Source organism: Oryctolagus cuniculus, chromosome 5 (assembly GCF_051225735.1).
Source record: "Oryctolagus cuniculus isolate XC-2025 breed Fujian yellow rabbit chromosome 5, ASM5122573v1, whole genome shotgun sequence".
Taxonomy (NCBI): Eukaryota; Metazoa; Chordata; class Mammalia; order Lagomorpha; family Leporidae; genus Oryctolagus; species Oryctolagus cuniculus.
Window position 1 is genome coordinate 128,632,512 of NC_142871.1, and position 17,106 is coordinate 128,649,617.

The window sequence follows — 17,106 nt, forward strand, 5'->3', positions numbered from 1 at the left end:
CTTCCACATGTAATCAATGTGAAATTTGTGGTGTGTTGTAAGTTCTTTTTTCATATGATTTGGAGTCTGGTGTGTACTTACCATTGCAGCACATCTCAAATTGAATGTTAACTTTTTATTGGAAATATTTGATCTGTAATTGGATTTCATAAAATTTACACATGAAAAATTACATTTGCATGCACACAAGTTAAATAAACTAAAGGTAATCCAAAAGTGGAATTAGGTATAAATTGTAAAATTTGAGTTCATGGGGGCTGGTGCTGTGGCAGGTTAAGCTTCTGCCTGCAGCGCCAGCATCCCACATGGGCACTAGTTTGAGTCTCGGCTGCTCCTCTTCGGATCCAGCTCTCTGCTATGGCCTGGGAAAACAGTAGAAGATGGCCCAGCTCTGGCTGTTTTGGCCATTTGGGGAGTGAACCAGCGGATGGAAGACCTCTCTCTCTGTCTCTCCCTCTCTCTGTCTGTAACTCTACCTCTCAAATAAATAAATAACATCTTAAAAAAATTAAGTTCATTAAAATGAAATAAAAATTTCGCTCCTCAGTTGCATTAGCCATAGTTAAGTGTTTGGCCGCTACGTGCAGCTGGTGCGTATTATTAATGGACAGGCAAGGCCTGGATTAGGGCTCCAGTGGAGTATAACTTGGTAGTGTAGTTGACCATTCATTCATTCATTCATTCATTTCTTAGATGTTTGCAGGTGCTAAGCCCTGCACGAATTGCTGGTGATAAGAATTCAATGAAGAGCTTTCTTGTTCTGACACCACTCCTGGGGTGGTGGGAGTCGGGGGAAGGGCACCTTCCTTCCATGCTGCTTTGCACCTGACTCCAGAAGGGAGTTAGGGCTGAGGGCCACGCTGACACTCTCTGTTACAGAGATGGCGCTCATGACAGCCTGGTGTGGATGCCGTGGATTCGGCGTCAGGTGTTCTGGCTTATCTAGCTCACCAGGTGGTTGTTGGTTGCTGACAACAGGATCCATCCTGGCTGGTTGAGGTGGGTGGGGTTTACTAAAGGATGCTGGAGGATGAATAATCATTGATTTTTTTAAAAAAAATATTTTATTTACTTGAGAGGCAGAATTACAGACAGTGAGAGGGAGAGACAGAGAGAAAGGTCTTCCTTCCGTTGGATCACTCCTGAAATGGCCGCAATGGTTGGAGCTATGCCGATCCGAAGCCAGGAGCCAGGAGCTCTGCTGCGGGGTCATCTCTAGGGGGAGAGACTGGTGTTGCTGTGGCTGCCTGGTTCTGTAAACCAGACAGCAGGAACTTGGCCCTACCATAGCTCTACCATAGGCATTGCCACCACTGCCCTCCGTGCCGCTCCTGAGTCGGGAACCCAGAAAGTGTGCCTCTGGAAGCTGATGCCCCTGCTGCCCTCCATGCCCACAGAAGTAAGCGCAAACTCTGGGCACTGCCTGCCTCTTCACGGCACTCACTTCTGAGTTGAATTTCAAGTGGGGAAACAGGTTGTTGGACCCTGTGCCTGAATCCTAGCTGCAAAGATGTCTGGAAATGGAAATGCTCGCCTCAGTATTGAGGAGGTGAGATTTACCATCCGCAAATATTCCCAAGTATGGATTAACTGCTCAAAAGTAGAGGTGGGAGGGACGGTGTTGTGGTGCAGTGGGTTAAGCCACTGGCTGAGATGCTGGTATCCCGTATGAATGCCAGTTTGAGTCCTAACTGCTCCACTTCTGATTCAGCTCCCTGCTAATGCAAAGTGATGAAAGATGGCCCAGGTACTTGGAACCCCGCAACCCACATGGGAGACATGGATGGAGTTCCTGGCTCCTGATCAGCCCAGCTCCAGCTGTTGTAGCCATATGGGGAGTGACCCAGTAGATGGAAGATTCTCTCTCTCTCTCTCCCCTTCCCTCTCCCTCTCCCTCTCCCTCTCCTGGTCCCTTTGCCTTTTGAAAAAGTTGACAAGAAGCCTGAATATGATAAATGTGCCCCACAGCCATGCTGGAGGGAACGCTGCAGCTTCAGTGAGCAAATTCTTTTCACAAGAAGAATCACGCCTGCAGAAGGAGCCTGTGCACTGGCATAATCTCAACAAAGCCGGACGGCACACATCCTGGGGACGGCTCTCATGCCGGCAGACCCAATGGTGATTCTGTGGTCTAGGATCGGTCATTGACATGCTTCCCACGTGCTGTGGCCCGACGTTTGTGTCCCCCACAACCTCATATGTTGGAGTCTCAATGCCCAACGTAGGAGATGGAGGACTCTGGGGAAGCGATTAGGCGAGGAGAGCAGTGTTCTCACGAATGGGCCCCAGAGAGCCCCTTTGCTCTCGCCGCTGTGTGAGGACACGGCAGGAAGACACCAGCTATGACCCCATACCGGAAATGGAGCCTCCCAGACCCCATTTCTGTGGTACTTGGTGGCCTCTGACACTGGGAGTGACACGCTTCAGCTGTTACAAGCCACCCCACCCACCAAGGTGGCCTCCAGAACAGAGCGACAGGAGCGTCCAGCAAGAGCCCGCCCCCAGTGCTGGCTGGGTTTACTCAGCGGCTCCTGCAGCTTCCTGTGCCTTCCTGGGCTGCCAGGGCTGAGAGGGAAATTGCATTTCCCAGGCTCCTTGGCAGACGGGAATCTGGCTGCATTTATGGACTGTCAACTGGCTGAACCCACGGGGGGCCTGGACTTGGGGTTGAATCAGATCGGGAGCTGAAATGCCCCTGGGGCTGGTGCTTATTTCGAGGAGCTGGACGTGTGGCTTGGAGAATACGCCTGCAGTCCTCCCAGTGGCCTGTGAGCTATTTAGGCTCCATAATCGTTCATGTTTCAACTAGCTGGAGACCGGCTATGCAGGGCACGCTAGGACCCCTGCTCAAGGTGCCAGGGGCTCTCGTGAAAGACCCCCTTCATTCTGTCATCATCCTCTTGCTACTTTGCTGGTGTTTAAGGGACTCAAATCTTATGAAAAGACAGTAAGAGAGATGGTAGTTTTATTAAGATGCCCCTACGTAGCAAAGTAAGGAATCCTGTATTGATTTCCCCTCCCCAAAATAGAAAACCAAACAAAAAATATATTGGTCTATGAAATGCAGAAACCCACAAGTGCTTTTCTATGAGTCTTGTCTTGTGTATTCATTCTTTTTTTTAAAAGGTTTATTTATTTATTTGAAAGGCAGAGTTACAGAGAAGCAGAGGCAGAGAGAGAGAGAGAGAGAGGTCTTCCATCCGCTGGTTCACTCTCCAGATGGATGCAACGGCCGGAGCCGCACCAATCCGAAGCCAGGAGCCAGGAGCTTCTTCTGAGTCTCCCACATGGGAGCAGGGATCCAAGGACTTGGGCCATCTTCTACTGCTTTCCCAGGCCATAGCAGATAGCTGGATTGGAAGTGGAGCAGCCTGGACTTAAACCGGTGCCCATATGGGATGCTGGCGCTGCAGGTGGCGGCTTCACCCGCTACGCCATGGCAGCAGCTCCCGCGTATTCATTCTTTTCAAAGCCTTATAGAGGCGTGCTTAGTCACCTACTCAGAGTGCATTTGACTACTTACTATGTGCTTAGTCTCACGGTGGGCCTTCATTTATTGTCTTATCTTCAGTCATCTTTCTCGTGCTGGCTGTAATCCAGCCTAGGCTGGTTTCTTGTCGGGAGAGGTGGATGGCTCCTGGCTGATGAAAAGCTAACATCAATCCTACTTGGTTAGTGTTATGGTGTTGTAAAGATATTAGCCCAAGGACGGGAATATGCCTAACATGAACTATCCATCTTCAGGTGGGAATAGATTCGGTTTCTAAACAAACCAGGAAAGATGCAATCAGAAAATGCAGAATAACCTTTGGGGAATGCTGAGGGTGGGGAACCTGGGACTATAGGAAGCTCCTCAGTGGAGCAGGGAAACGTAGATGGGGTGGGGATGGTCCAGGGCCTGATTCGGAGAGGAGCCAGCCTTCCTGATCACAGGACCCCCGAGGAGCCTGGGGGAAGAGTCAGACCCAGAAGGGGGACCCGGTGGCGTGGGCTGTCCAGGAATCTGCCAGGAAACCCTTCAGGCTGGGTTTGTGCTCACTGCTTACCCAGAGTCAGGCTTCCAGTGATCTCGCTGAAGAGGGCTCCGGTGGCCTGCAGTGGGGGGCAGCAGGGGCCACTTTCAGTGCACAGGGTCAGAGGCCCTGGGAAGGTTGCGTTCTGGGCAGCGCCGTCTGCCTGCTCTGGCCACCCATTCTGCCCAGGTCTCCCCGCTTCCTTGGGGCCCAGGCTGCTCAGGTGTGACTCAGGAGGCTCCTTTAATTCAGTGTCTGTCCCTTTCCCTTAATGAACTCTTTTCAGTTTATTTGAAAAGACCCTGCAGGCCGGGTCTTAGGAGCCTGGTGCAGTGAGAGGAGTAAGAAGAAATCCAGAACCTCGGAGACTTGAACAGCAGCACCAGCTCCTGCGCCTCCCCCGCAGATTCCGGCAAGTCTCACGACCACATGTCTGAGGTTCCGGCCCGACCTGTGCACATCGGGGGACTAATCCCACCCTCCCTGGAAGGCTTGCAAGGTTGAGACTCTCGGCTCATGGCCCATGCACGGCCTGGGTCCGGATTAGCAGAGACCTGGAGCTCTACCGACTGCTTGGCTGCAGAGCATCCCATGCACTTCCCGAAAGCCTCCTGGCTCCATCTTCCCCACTGGGAGGAGTTTCAGGGACATGAGATCAATGGGCAGATCTCTCCTCTCCTGCCCTGGGTGCAGCCAAGGGGCTGTCATGATCACCACAGACCCTGCATCCTGACAACGTAGACCGAGGATGTGCTGTGCACGGAAGGTGGGAGTCCTCCTGCCACACTCCAGTGTTGCACTCTTACCCCTCCTTGTGATGATGTCAGGAGGCAGGGCCTTTGGGTCGTGAATGGGGTTAGTGCCCTTCTAAGAAGAGACGAGAGAGAGCTGGCTTCCCTCCACTCCTCTGGCCACTGTGTGAGGATGTGGTGAGATGACGGCGCCCTGGAAACTTCACCAGACACTGGAGCTTAGTCTTGACCTTGGTCTTGAACTTCCCAGCCTCCAGGACTGTGGCATTCTGTGCTGGCAGCCTCAGCAGCCTAGGGATGTGTGCAGTGGTTCGTGGTGGAGGTGCACGTGCCTATGCTCCCTCTTCCCCCATCAGGGCTGGTGTTCTGTTGCCAGATGCCCAGGGGGACCCTGAGTGTGGGCCTCTGGCCTTCTCAGGGTTCTGTTGAGTACTGATCCTCACCAGAAAATGCCTTTTGGCTTATGTTTGCCAGAAATGGTTTCTCTCGCTTGGAGCCAAGAGCTCTGATGACTGTCCTTTACCCTTATTGCTCTTGGCAGACACAGGGAGTCCGTCAGCTCGGTGTCACTGAGTGATCAGCCTCCTGTGGGAGCTGCTCAAAGGAAAGCTTTATTTACTCGTCACAAGTAAAGGAGACGGCGGGGAGGCACCGTTTCCTAAAGAAACTGTCTCCCTGGGAAGCGCTTTGCCAGGGCTTTTAATCCGAGGGTGGGGGTTGTGTACAGGAGGTGGAAAAGAGGGGGCAGGAGGTGCTTCCTGCTTGCAGTTGCGTCTCCCCGGAGCCTGTGTTTAAGACTCCGAGTCAGGCTGCTTTCTTGCAGCTTTCATGGGTTGACAGGTGGTCTGTGCCCTTCTAAGCTCAGTGGTGTAAAACATGCCTCCTTGGGGCTGGTGCTGTGGCATAGCGGGTAAAGCTGCCGCGTGCAGTGCCTGCATTCCATATGGATGAGTCCCGGCTGCTCCACTTCTGATCCAGATCCCTGCTAATACAGGGAAAAAATACTTGGAAAACAGTGGAAGATGGCCCAAGTACTTGGGCTCCTGCACCCATGTGGGAGACCTGGAGGAAGCTCCTGGCTCCTGGCTTTGGATCGGCCCAGCCCTGGCCATGGTGACCATTTGGGGAGTGAACCAGTAGAAGGAAGATCTCTCATTGTCTCTCCTCTCTCTTTCTGTATCTCTGTCTCTCAAATAAATAAATACATCTTAAAGAACAAAAACCCTTGCCTCCTGGAACAGCCTCTGAAAAACAAGACGGGCTGAGTGAGCAGTCTGGATTCTCTGCCCCTGTTCCTGCTCTTGCCTAGATCCCACACTGTATCCGCTACACCCTGCTGGGTAATAAATTGTCCCTAAATCCAGCAGCCTGAAGCAGCAACAGTTCATCTCTTACTGTCTCCATGGGTCAGGGGTTCGGGCAGTTGGGCTCAGCGGCTCACAGGAGGTTGCAGGCATCCGGCGTTTGGCAGGGACTGGAGGATGCACTCCCATGGTGACTCGTGCACGTGGCTGGCAGGGTGGTGCTAGGCGCTGGCCGGGGTCTCAGGCTTTCACCCCTGGGCTCTCTGTAGGACTTCTTGTACATCCTCCCCACGTGCTGACTGCTTCACTGGTCCCCAGAGTCTCTGATGAGGAGGTCCGGGTGAAAACAGCTGTGTGCACTCAGGCGTGGCACTGACTGCTCTGCCCCGGGAGTCAACTGCATCATCCCGCTGAAGTTTCCCATAGAGGAGACTTGTTTTACTTACTTAGCTTTTCCAGCTTGGTATATGGAAACACGCATACATTGCAGAATGGCTACATTGTGCTAATTACCATCTGTGATACCTCACATGCTTATCATTTTTTCCTTTGTGGTGAGAACTCTTAAATCTATCATCTTAGGGATTTTCAAGACACAATACGTTGTTATGAACTGTAGTAAAAGGAGGCTTACTGTAATCTGGGTCTGATTGTTTTACTCTCCAGCTGCCTAAAGTAAGATCATCTTAGAGAACTTGGAGCAATGCTGTTTAATTCTCTTGCATAATGTTTGGTAAGTTCATCATGTGTCTTGGCAAACACTTCTTTTTCTTTTTAAAAATTTAGTTATTTATTAGAAAGTTCGTTTTATAGAGAGAGGGAGAGGCTGGCACTGCGGCTCACTAGGCTAATCCTCCGCCTTGTGGCGCCAGCACACTGGGTTCTAGTCCTGGTTGGGGCGCCGGCTTCTGTCCCGGTTGCCCCTCTTCCAGGTCAGCTCTCCGCTGTGGCCCGGGAGTGCAATGGAGGATGGCCCAAGTGCTTGGGCCCTGCACCCGCATGGGAGACCAGGAGGAGTACCTGGCTCCTGGCTTTGGATCAGCGCGGTGCACCGGCCGCAGCGGCCATTGTGGGGTGAACCAACAGAAAAAGGAAGACTTTTCTCTCTCTCTCTCTCACTGTTCACTCTGCCTGTCAAAAGAGAGAGAGAGAGAGAGAGAGAGAGAGACAGAGAGAGTAGGTTCAAATGGCTGCAATGGCCAGGCTGAAGCCAGGAGCTGGGAGCTTCCTCCGGGTCTCCCATGTGGGCACAGGGGCCCAAGCACTTTCCACTGCTCTCCCAGGTGCATTAGCAGGAGCTGGATCTGAAGTGGAGAAGCCAGGAATTGAACCAGCATCCATATGGGATGCCGGCGCTGCAGGAGGCAGATTTATCTACTATGCCACAATGCCAGCCCCGAAAATAATTTCTTAGTGAAGCCTCACAACAATTCTGTAGTGCAAACAGAACTGGACGTATTACCCACTCCAGGTTCTTTGGCTCACTTGCACATAGAAATTGACAGAAGGCTGATGTGCAATGCAAACAAGATTTATTATGCTTATGCTTGAACACAAGGGAGACAGCACATCGGGAAGAGGTTCCACTGGCTGGCTCCCCAGCAGGAGCTGCACAGCTGTAGGGCTGGGGAAGTATGATGCTTCCCTCTTGGGTGAGTGGCACTCTGATCTGCACCCCTGGAGCTCCTCTCTCTTGGCACACGGCACAGCACTTTAGCTTGCAACCAGCTCTTTGCAGGCGCCGTTGGTGTTTGTGTAGACCCACGCTCACACTGGTGGTGTTGCTCACCATGCAGGTCCCATGTTGGTCAAATCAGGCTATGGTGGGCATACGTGCAGCCCGGGAAGTCTCCAACAGGGCAATAAGGAGTCTTGTGTGGTTAGGCTCTGGGCAGTCCTTGCTCCTGAGTGCTTTGGAGCTGGAGAGGGACCCAAGGCAGGTGGAGAGGGACTTGGGTTAGTGAGTCCTGTTTCTATCCTGTTTCAGACATAGTGGCTCCATTTCACAGATGAGAAGACAGAGGCCCCTGCCCCCTAGGAGCTAGGCATGCTAGTTAGGGTATGGGTCAGGCATGAGTTTGAAACCTGAGTCTGGCACTTACTGCTTGTGGAATCCTGAGTTGCTTAACACCTGTCTGCCTTCATTTTTGCATCTGTAAGATGGGCTAACAACAGTCGCACAGTAGAGCTGGTTTCCATGGTGGTTAGGGTTACAGGAGAGAGTGTATATAAGACAGTGCACAGTGCCTAGCACTTAAGAGCACTCAGGCCGGCGCCGAGGCTCACTAGGCTAATCCTCCGCCTTGTGGCGCCAGCACACTGGGTTCTAGTCCCGGTCAGGGCACCGGATTCTGTCCCGGTTGCTCCTCTTCCAGGCCAGCTCTCTGCTGTGGCCCGGGAGTGCAGTGGAGGATGGCCCAAGTGCTTGGGCCCTGCACCCCATGGGAGACCAGGAGAAGCACCTGGCTCCTGCCATCGGATCAGCGTGGTGCGCCGGCCGTGGCGGCCATTGGAGGGTGAACCAACGGTAAAGGAAGACCTTTCTCTCTGTCTCTCTCTCTCACTGTCCACTCTGCCTGTCAAAAAAAAAAAAAAAAAAAAAAAAAAAAAAAAAAAAAGCACTCAGCAAATGTGAGTGGTTAAAATGAATATTAGCTCAGGCTGGGACGGATGCAGTATTTCAGCAATTTGCCTGGTGGGTTGGTCTGCACTCGCTGGTGAAGGTGCTCACCGGTGTGAGCGGGGAGCCACGAGGACAAGCAGCCCTGCTTCCTGGACCCTCTTCCCCGGGGCTCTGCCTCCTCTAGCGCTTGCTCCACAGTCGCCTTTTCTGTTATCCTAGTATTTAAGGCACCCAGGGGTGGGGCTGGCTCCGTGTCGTATCTGCCACGTCTGCCTCTGGAGGGGGCAGAGAAACAAGATGGGAAGAAGACGGAACGACGCTGGGTCTGCAGGTAGCAGAACCGCCTGCTCACTGTGACTGGGAAGACTCCTTTGGAATGCATGCGGGAGAGATGCTTTTCTCTTCTCCAGTTTCTTTTAAGAATTATAGGTGGCAGGTTTTTTTTTTTTTTTTACTTTAAATTGTATTTATTTAATTATTTATTTGAAAGTCATAGAGACACAGAGAAGAGAGAGAGACACCCACAGAGAAGAGAGAGAGACACACACAGAGAAGAGAGAGAGAGAGAGAGAGAGAGAGAGAGCACTCCTATCTACTGATTCACTTCTCAAATGCCTGCAACGGCCAGGGTTGTGCCAGGGCTGGGCCAGGGTTGAAGGCAGGAGCTAAGAACTCAATCCAAGTCTCCCACGTGGGTGGCAGGGAGCCAGTGGCTTGAGCCATCATCTGCTTCCTCCCTGGGTGCGTATTGGCAGGAACCTGGAATCAGGAGCGGAGCCGGGACTTGCAGCTGGGCACTCTGATAAGGAGTGTTGGCATCCCAAGTGAGAAGCTCACCTGGAGAAATGCATGTGATTGTTGGCTCTCTTTATCTATCTGTCTATCCTCTATCATCTATCTATCCTCTATCTATCAGAGTCAGAGAAGTTTACCACCCACACGAGCCATTCAGCACAGAGCCCGACAGAGTAAGTGCTCAGGGAAGCCTTTACTATGTGTGTATTTGTGTTTTGCAGCCTTGCACACATCATTCACCCTCTGACAGGAGAATCTGACAGCAGTTTGCACAAGGGCTCTGTTGGACATGTGCTGCCTTGCCCTGGTGCCCGGGCAACCAAGCGTAACCGTGGGCGGGCGCCTGTCCCCCAGTGTAGAACTCAGAGGAGCCTTACTGAAGGCCAGCGGAGTTGGGTTCAGGTTTGTCAATATCAAGAGGTGGTCCCCAAACTCATAGTCCAGTCACCCCCGTTTCTGGCTGCAGAGCCCCACTGAGGCACCAGCTGGGGTGCCTGTGGCCGGAGGCGTCAGCAGACCGGGTTGGGGGAGAGCAGCTGCAGACCGCATGCATGCAGCCGGTGGGCTTGTGTGAGACCCTTAGAAGGCCCCAGAGATAACTAGCTGGGGGCAGAAGTCTGTTGACATGTGGGTGCTATTTGCAAATGAGAGCAGTTTTGTCAGTAAGTGCTGCTGGAAACCTTGAGTTCCCATAAAACGATACCATGAAAGAGTTTACCGAGGAAGGGGGCGGCTATGGCATTTTAGTCTTTACATTTGGGATGAGGGCTACTGCCTCGCTACAGAATTTCATCAGCAGCAGAATCTCTGCTAAAGGCTTTGAATGAGTTCACACGTGGCTTGAAAACTTCCTTCCAAATGCCATTCGTGCGTCGCCGTGTGGTTTCTTCCCCTGCTACAGTGATGTTCCAGATAGCATTTAGGATGCTAATATCTTTCCCAAGCTCTCAGCGTGCTTGGCCGGATTCAGCTGCTTCACCCGCCTGCACCGAGGTTGGGCACAGATGGATGCTGTGCACCCAGCCATTGCTCCTGCGTTCCTTGCTTGAACGAGTGCAGTTGCGTCTGGTGGCGAATTCCCAACCTTTATGTCAGGAGGCTTGAGCGCTGCTGAAGACCAGGGTGTTTAGAAGGAGATGTTGTTTACTCTTCCATATTCTCTTCCTTGCAGCGTCAAAACTTCAAGAATCAGCACTCAAGCAATGCTGACGTCACCTGGAAAGATAACCAAGAAGCCTCCGCTTGCTCATATTCTGGAAGGCTCTGGGCTCTCTGAGTGCTAGACTAGGGCAGGATCTCACTCGAACCCTGCGATGTCTCCGCGCGGAGCAGCGTAACACAGTCTTCGAGTGCCTTGGATCTTGGCAGGCGTTGTCTCGGGCTCCTGATGAATATGTGTGTGTGCTGGCATATGCTTCCAGAGCAAGCACATTTCATCAACATTAAATATTTGTTTTGGCAAATAGTCCTCTTCCACAATTATCCTATGCAGCTCTTCCTTAAAAGCTTTGGCATCTTCAGCGCTGGCACTTGCTGCCTCACCACCGACATCCACATTATGGAAATCGGATGCCTTTGAACCGTGGGGACTGCGCATGTTGTGCGGTACGTATTTGCATATGTGTATATGGAGCATGTTGGAGATTTCCTGTGTCAGTCTGGATCTTTTTTTTTTTTTTCATTAAAGATTTATTTATTTATTTTGAAAGTCAGAGTTATAGATTGAGAGGGACACACACATATATACACACCTCTTCCATCTGCTGTTTCACTCCTCAGATGGCCACAATGGCCAGCACTGGGCCAGGCTGAAGCCAGGAACCAGGAGCTTCATCCGGGTCTCTCATGTGGATGGCAAGGGCCCAAACTCTAGTGCCATCTTCTGTTGCCCTTCCTAGGCTGTGAGCAGGGCGCTGGATTGGAAGTGGGGCAAATGAAGTGGAGCACATATGGGATGCCAGCATCGCAGCAGGGGGCTTTACCCACTATGCCACAATGCCAGCCCTGAGACTGGATCTTCAGTAGGCTGGGTGGTAGGTGCTTCTGTATCTGGTCTTCCACCCATGTGACAAGTAATTTTTCTGTATCATCAATAGGTGCAGGTCTTGCTGATGACTAGAGAGTCAATGCTGACGAGTCCACGGCATCGCTGGTGCACTCTTACCCTTCAAGATGGCCAAGATCATTGATTGTGAAGGTCCAGACTCACCCAGGAGAGCCGTGACTGGCCAGCTGCTTTCATGCTGGGCAAACGTCTTGAGTTCTACCTCCAGGTAATAATCGCCTGCCTTTTCTTCTCAGCAGAATCAGGAGCCACGTGTGGGCACTACAGACACACAGGGATGGCAAAGGCCAGGACACCATATGCAAACAGTGCTGGCCACATAGTACCCGGTGGAGCATTGCTGCTCCCCTTGGGATCCTGTGGCTCAACCGGGCAGGAGAAGATTTTGCTGAATGTATATCACCAGCCCTGGAAAGACCAAAACCCAACAAAAGATACATCCGTGGCTTTTGCACCGTGTAAAGTTGAAAAATCGTGTCAAGCCATCCTAAGTTGGGCTCCACCTGTATAGACGTCCCGGGGCGCTCCTTACTCACTAAGAGCATTGAGCCGCTGTGCCTCTGCATTTCCAACAGGCTCCTTCTCCGTGCGTCTTCTCCAGATGCACAAGTTACAGACCAATTACAGATGCTCAAGAAGTTGCAGAAAGAGTATGGAGAGCTCCTGTAGTCTCGTCACCTCGCTTCTCCCAGAGGGGCTGAGAGCACATTATCCCAGCCTGAAATTTAACAACGGCACGGCACTATCCACCAGACCGACTGCCAGCCTTCCTTGGGTGTGCCCAGCCTTGGCAAGCACTCCCCTTCTGGGTAGGTCTTTGGGCATAATTCTATGACATTCTAGCACACGTATGGACTTGTCCCGCACCACCACATCTAAATCTATTTTGCTTCATAGCTTCAAAAAGGGAAGGGGAAATAGAGAGAAGTGGATAGTGGATAGGAAATGCTTGTTTGGCTGTTCTGTGGCACAGCTGGGTAACTATAGTCTACAGCCATTTATTTTACATTTCAAAGTCACCAGGAGAGCAGAGCTTAAAGTTCCCCAACACAGAGAAATGATGAATGTTTGAGGAGCTGGAAATGCCAGCTACAGGGAGGTGAGCCTTGCCCATTGTCCACATGTGGGGAATTATCATACTATACGCCATAGATATGTGCGAACGGCATGTGTCAAATAAGAAGATCAAAATAAGCAAAAAAGGGCTTCAAAGACCCCACCGTGAAGTGAGAAGGAGAATAAGTGTGGTCGTCAGAGAGAGCTGGCTTCGAATCCTGGCCTCTCCATCGGGTGGCCATGGGACAAGGCTGTTTCCTCACGTGTAGGGAGGGATGAAATACTGCCCTGCTCTCAGGGCCGTCGGGAAGGCTGGTGAGATCACCTCCCAGAGAGCCAGCACTTGCTGTTCTGCTGTTATCAGTGTCCTGCTGTCCAGGCTGTCTGACCCACAGCTCAGGGGTGCTGACTCAGCCTCTGGAGTTGTTAAGGTTCAATGAGAGAGAAACAAAAGCCAGCGAGAGGAGCTGCAAATGGCATGCTCAGCACACCGGGGCTCAGCGCTGCACTCCCTCCCTACGGCACCTGCCGGGACACCTGCCGGGACACCTGCTGGGACACCGTTGGCCAAGGTCTCTTCCCACACTGCTTACCATGCACCTCGCTCACGGGGCCCTAGACGGGAAGCTCCTTCTCTTCCTTCATTGTCCCAGGGATCTTTGCAAAACCTCTACCCGCTCTGCATTAGCACCGTCCCCACCCTGACACCCAACTCCTAATACCTGGACGTGGACAAGAGGAGAAGCTCACACCACACCTACAAGGAGGCCACAGGATACAGGAACACTCTTGTGGTTTTATTGAAGGGGGGTCTGGCTGGAGAGAGATTATTGCAGGCATATTGACGTTTCTGTCCACCTCTGTCTCGTTAGACTGTGACCTCCCTGATGGAAAAGATTCTTTATTCGAGTTGTTAAGGCATTTATGCATAGTACTCTCCCACCCCCCAATAATAACCCTACACAAGCTTCCAGTGAATGAACCCGTGCCGTGTCCTTGGTACAGGGCTTGAAGCTCGGATCCACACAATGTCCCACACAGCGGCTCTCGGGACCTTTGTTCTGTGCGCGTGGAAGCTGAGGCTCGTGTGATGAAATGAGCAGCGAGAGGTCACGCTTCCTTCCCAGGACCTGTGCTGTCTGCATGGTGACATGTCATCTTTCCATTTGCATAGGCCCCTTCCCTAGCGCCTCCAGATGCAGTCAGTGGTGCCAGGTGTCTGTGGCTTGTCACGTCACAGGATCCTTAGTGAGCCTGCAGTGACCTGGTGATGGGGACCCCTGCAGGGCACTGTGGCGCCACACACAGGAGGCAGAAGGCTGGCTTTCAGCACACCTGCCTCCCTCACTATTTGTAGGACACAGCCTCTCACCTTTGCTTTTCTTTTATTCCACCGACTCTCAGCCCATAACCTCATCATGCAGTTGGGTACTGAAGGCGATGTTTTCTGTAGCCACTTCCACATGGGGTGCTTTTTTTTTTTTTTTTTTTAAATTTATTTATTTCTCTGAAAGGCAGAGTTCTAGAGAGGCAGAGGCAGAGAGAGGTCTTCCATCCGCTGATTCACTTCCCAGATGGCTGCATTGTCCAGTGCTGCATCGATCTGAAGCCAGGAGCCAGGAGCTTTTTCTGGGTCTCCCATGCAGGTGCAGGGGCCCGAGCACTTGGGCCCATCTTCCACTGCTTTCCCAGGCCATAGCAGAGAGCTGGATAGGAAGTGGAGCAGCTGGGACTTGAACCAGCACCCATATGGGATGCTGGCACTGCAGGTGGCGGTTTTACCTGCTGCTCCACAGCGCCAGCCCCATGGGGTGCTTTTTAAACACCCGTTTCAGTGAATGCTCACGAGTGTTCTATGAAATACATATTATTCCCATCCTTGTTTTACTAACGGGACAACCAAGACTCAGGGAAAGTAAAGTGAACTGTCCATGTGTCACTGCCAGTGGACTGGGTTTTTTGTTTATTTTTTCTTTAAGATTTATTTATTTATTTGAAAGGCAGAGTTAGACAAGAGGGAGAGACAGAGAACTCGTCCATCTACTGATGTACTTAGAATTGGGCTGATCTGAAGCCAGGAGTCAGGAGCTTCACCTGGGTCTCCCACATGGTTCAGACATCTGGGCCATCCTCTGCTGCTTTCCCAGGCACATTAGCAGGGAGCTGGATGGGAAGCAGAGCAGCCAGGACTTGAACTGGAGCCCATAAGGCAGTGCCACAGGTGGCAGCTTTATCATTACACCACAGTACCAGCCCTCTTTGTTCTTTTTCTAAAAAAAAATAGATTTGGGGTAGATATGGAGATTTTTACAATTCTTTTAAAAAGTTTATTATTATACATTTTTAATTTGAGAGGCAGAGTTATGGGGGTCGGGGTGAAGGGCTTCCGTCCACTGGTTCACCCCCTAAATGCCTGCAATGGCCAGGACTCAGCCAGGCTACAGCTGGGAGCCAGGAACTCACTTCAGGTTCTTCCAAAAGAGTGTCAGGAACTCAGTTACCGGAGCCAACACTGGTGCTCCCCAGAGCCTGTATTGGCAGGAAGATGGACACAGGAGCTGGGTATCGGACGCAGGGGCCCTGGTAGGGTGCATGGGCACCCAACAGCATCTTAACTGCTAGACCAAACGCCTGCTTGGAGCTGGATTTTGAGCTCAGGTCTGTCTGACTCCAAGTCCAGTGCTCTTAAACAAAAGCCATGTATTTTCAAAAAAAAAAAAAAAATCAAAGCATATAAAAGCTAAGTCTTGCCTTTTGGCCTCTTCCTCAGTGACGATATTATCGCTTCTCGAGTTTTTCCTCCAGAGTGCGTCCCTGCATGATAAACACAGCGGGGAGTGCGTTCCTGTGTCTTATTCCTCTCACGGTCTTCTCTGCCTCAGTTTTCCCACTCAGCAATGGGCTTGGGAGAGCTTTCCATGGTCAGTGTGCTGAAACTTCCTGACATTTTTTTTTGACAGGCAGAGTGGATAGTGAGAGAGAGAGAGAGAGAGAGAGAGAGAGAAAGGTCTTCCTTTTGCTGTTGGTTCACCCTCCAATGGCCGCCATGGCTGGCGCGCTGTGGCCGGCGCACTGCGCTGATCCGATGGCAGGAGCCAGGTGCTTCTCCTGGTCTCCCATGGGGTGCAGGGCCCAAGCACTTGGGCCATCCTCCACTGCACTCCCTGGCCACAGCAGAGAGCTGGCCTGGAAGAGGGGCAACCAGGACAGAATCTGGCACCCCGACCGGGACTAGAACCTGTTGTGCCGGCGCCGCTAGGTGGAGGATTAGCCTAGTGAGCTGCGGCGCCGGCCACTTCCTGATATTTTTCTACAGTTGCACAATGCACCAGTATATGGATGGACCATAATGTATTGAACAAACGAATGGTCGGTTAGATGTTCTGATCTCTTCCATAACACACAGTCCTGCCGTGAGGAACCTTGCATTTGCGTCATTTTGCGTGTATGTAAGTGTAGTTGTAAAGAAGACACAGAAGCCACATTTTTAGGTCAAAGAGCATGTGCATTCGGGATTTTGAGTTATTAGCACTTTGCTGTCTGTAGAGGTTGCACCAATTGATGTATTCCCAGTGCTCCTTCCTCTGCATTACACCATCTGGGAGCAAGTCCAAGGTCAAGGAAGAGAGCTTTGCCATTGGGACATGTTCCTCTCGCTCTGCCCCCCTGCTGGCCCTAGGGACAACTAAGCTTTCTTGAACTTCAGCTGCCCTTTGCTGCCCCCGGAAACCCGCCAGGTGTTTGCTGCTGGAAGAAGGCGAGATAATCCTTGCAAACAGAAGACACAGCTCTATCTGTTTGCAGTGGTTACAGAGCGTCAGTGAACCCTCAGGTCCTTGGCAGGCTCCAGAAGCAGCTCCCAGCTGGCGAGGCTGGCGTGGAGGCAGGCTGCAGGCTTCAGTTAACTATTCATCAGCATATTAAACATTTACAGAGCACTTACTCAGTGCTGGGAACTGTGCTAAGCACCTTACATGGATTATGTCATTGAGCCTCAAGATAACCCTGCGAGATATATGCTATCTTTATCCCCGTTATAAGGACCCAGCCATAGCGATAGGAGGATTACAGTTCCCAAGGCCACATAATTAGCAAGTGGCACTGCTGGGATTTGAGCCCTGGTTGTGTGATAAACCACACTCTCAGGAGAGCGGATCGCGACCTTCTGCCTCCTTCCCGCTTCCATGTTGGACTGTCAGCCCTTCAAGAGGTTCTCTGCCTTCCCCTGGGCTGCTGTCTCACCTCCTTCTCCCGCAGTTAGCAGACATGGCTGGAACAGAGGTCCTTGTCTCCAAAGGAGAAAGAATCCAGGCGTGAGACAGAGAGCAGTGGTCAGCAAGGTAGCAAGGTTTAATGGGGTAGGGCATCATCAGGACAGATGGGCAAGGAATCCGAGAAGAGGGGCCAGGCATCCAGACGGGGGTGGGGGAAGCAAGGTTATGAACTTCAGTGCAGAGCGTGTGCATGTGCTGGGCCAGGCGGGCATCTCAGCAAAGAG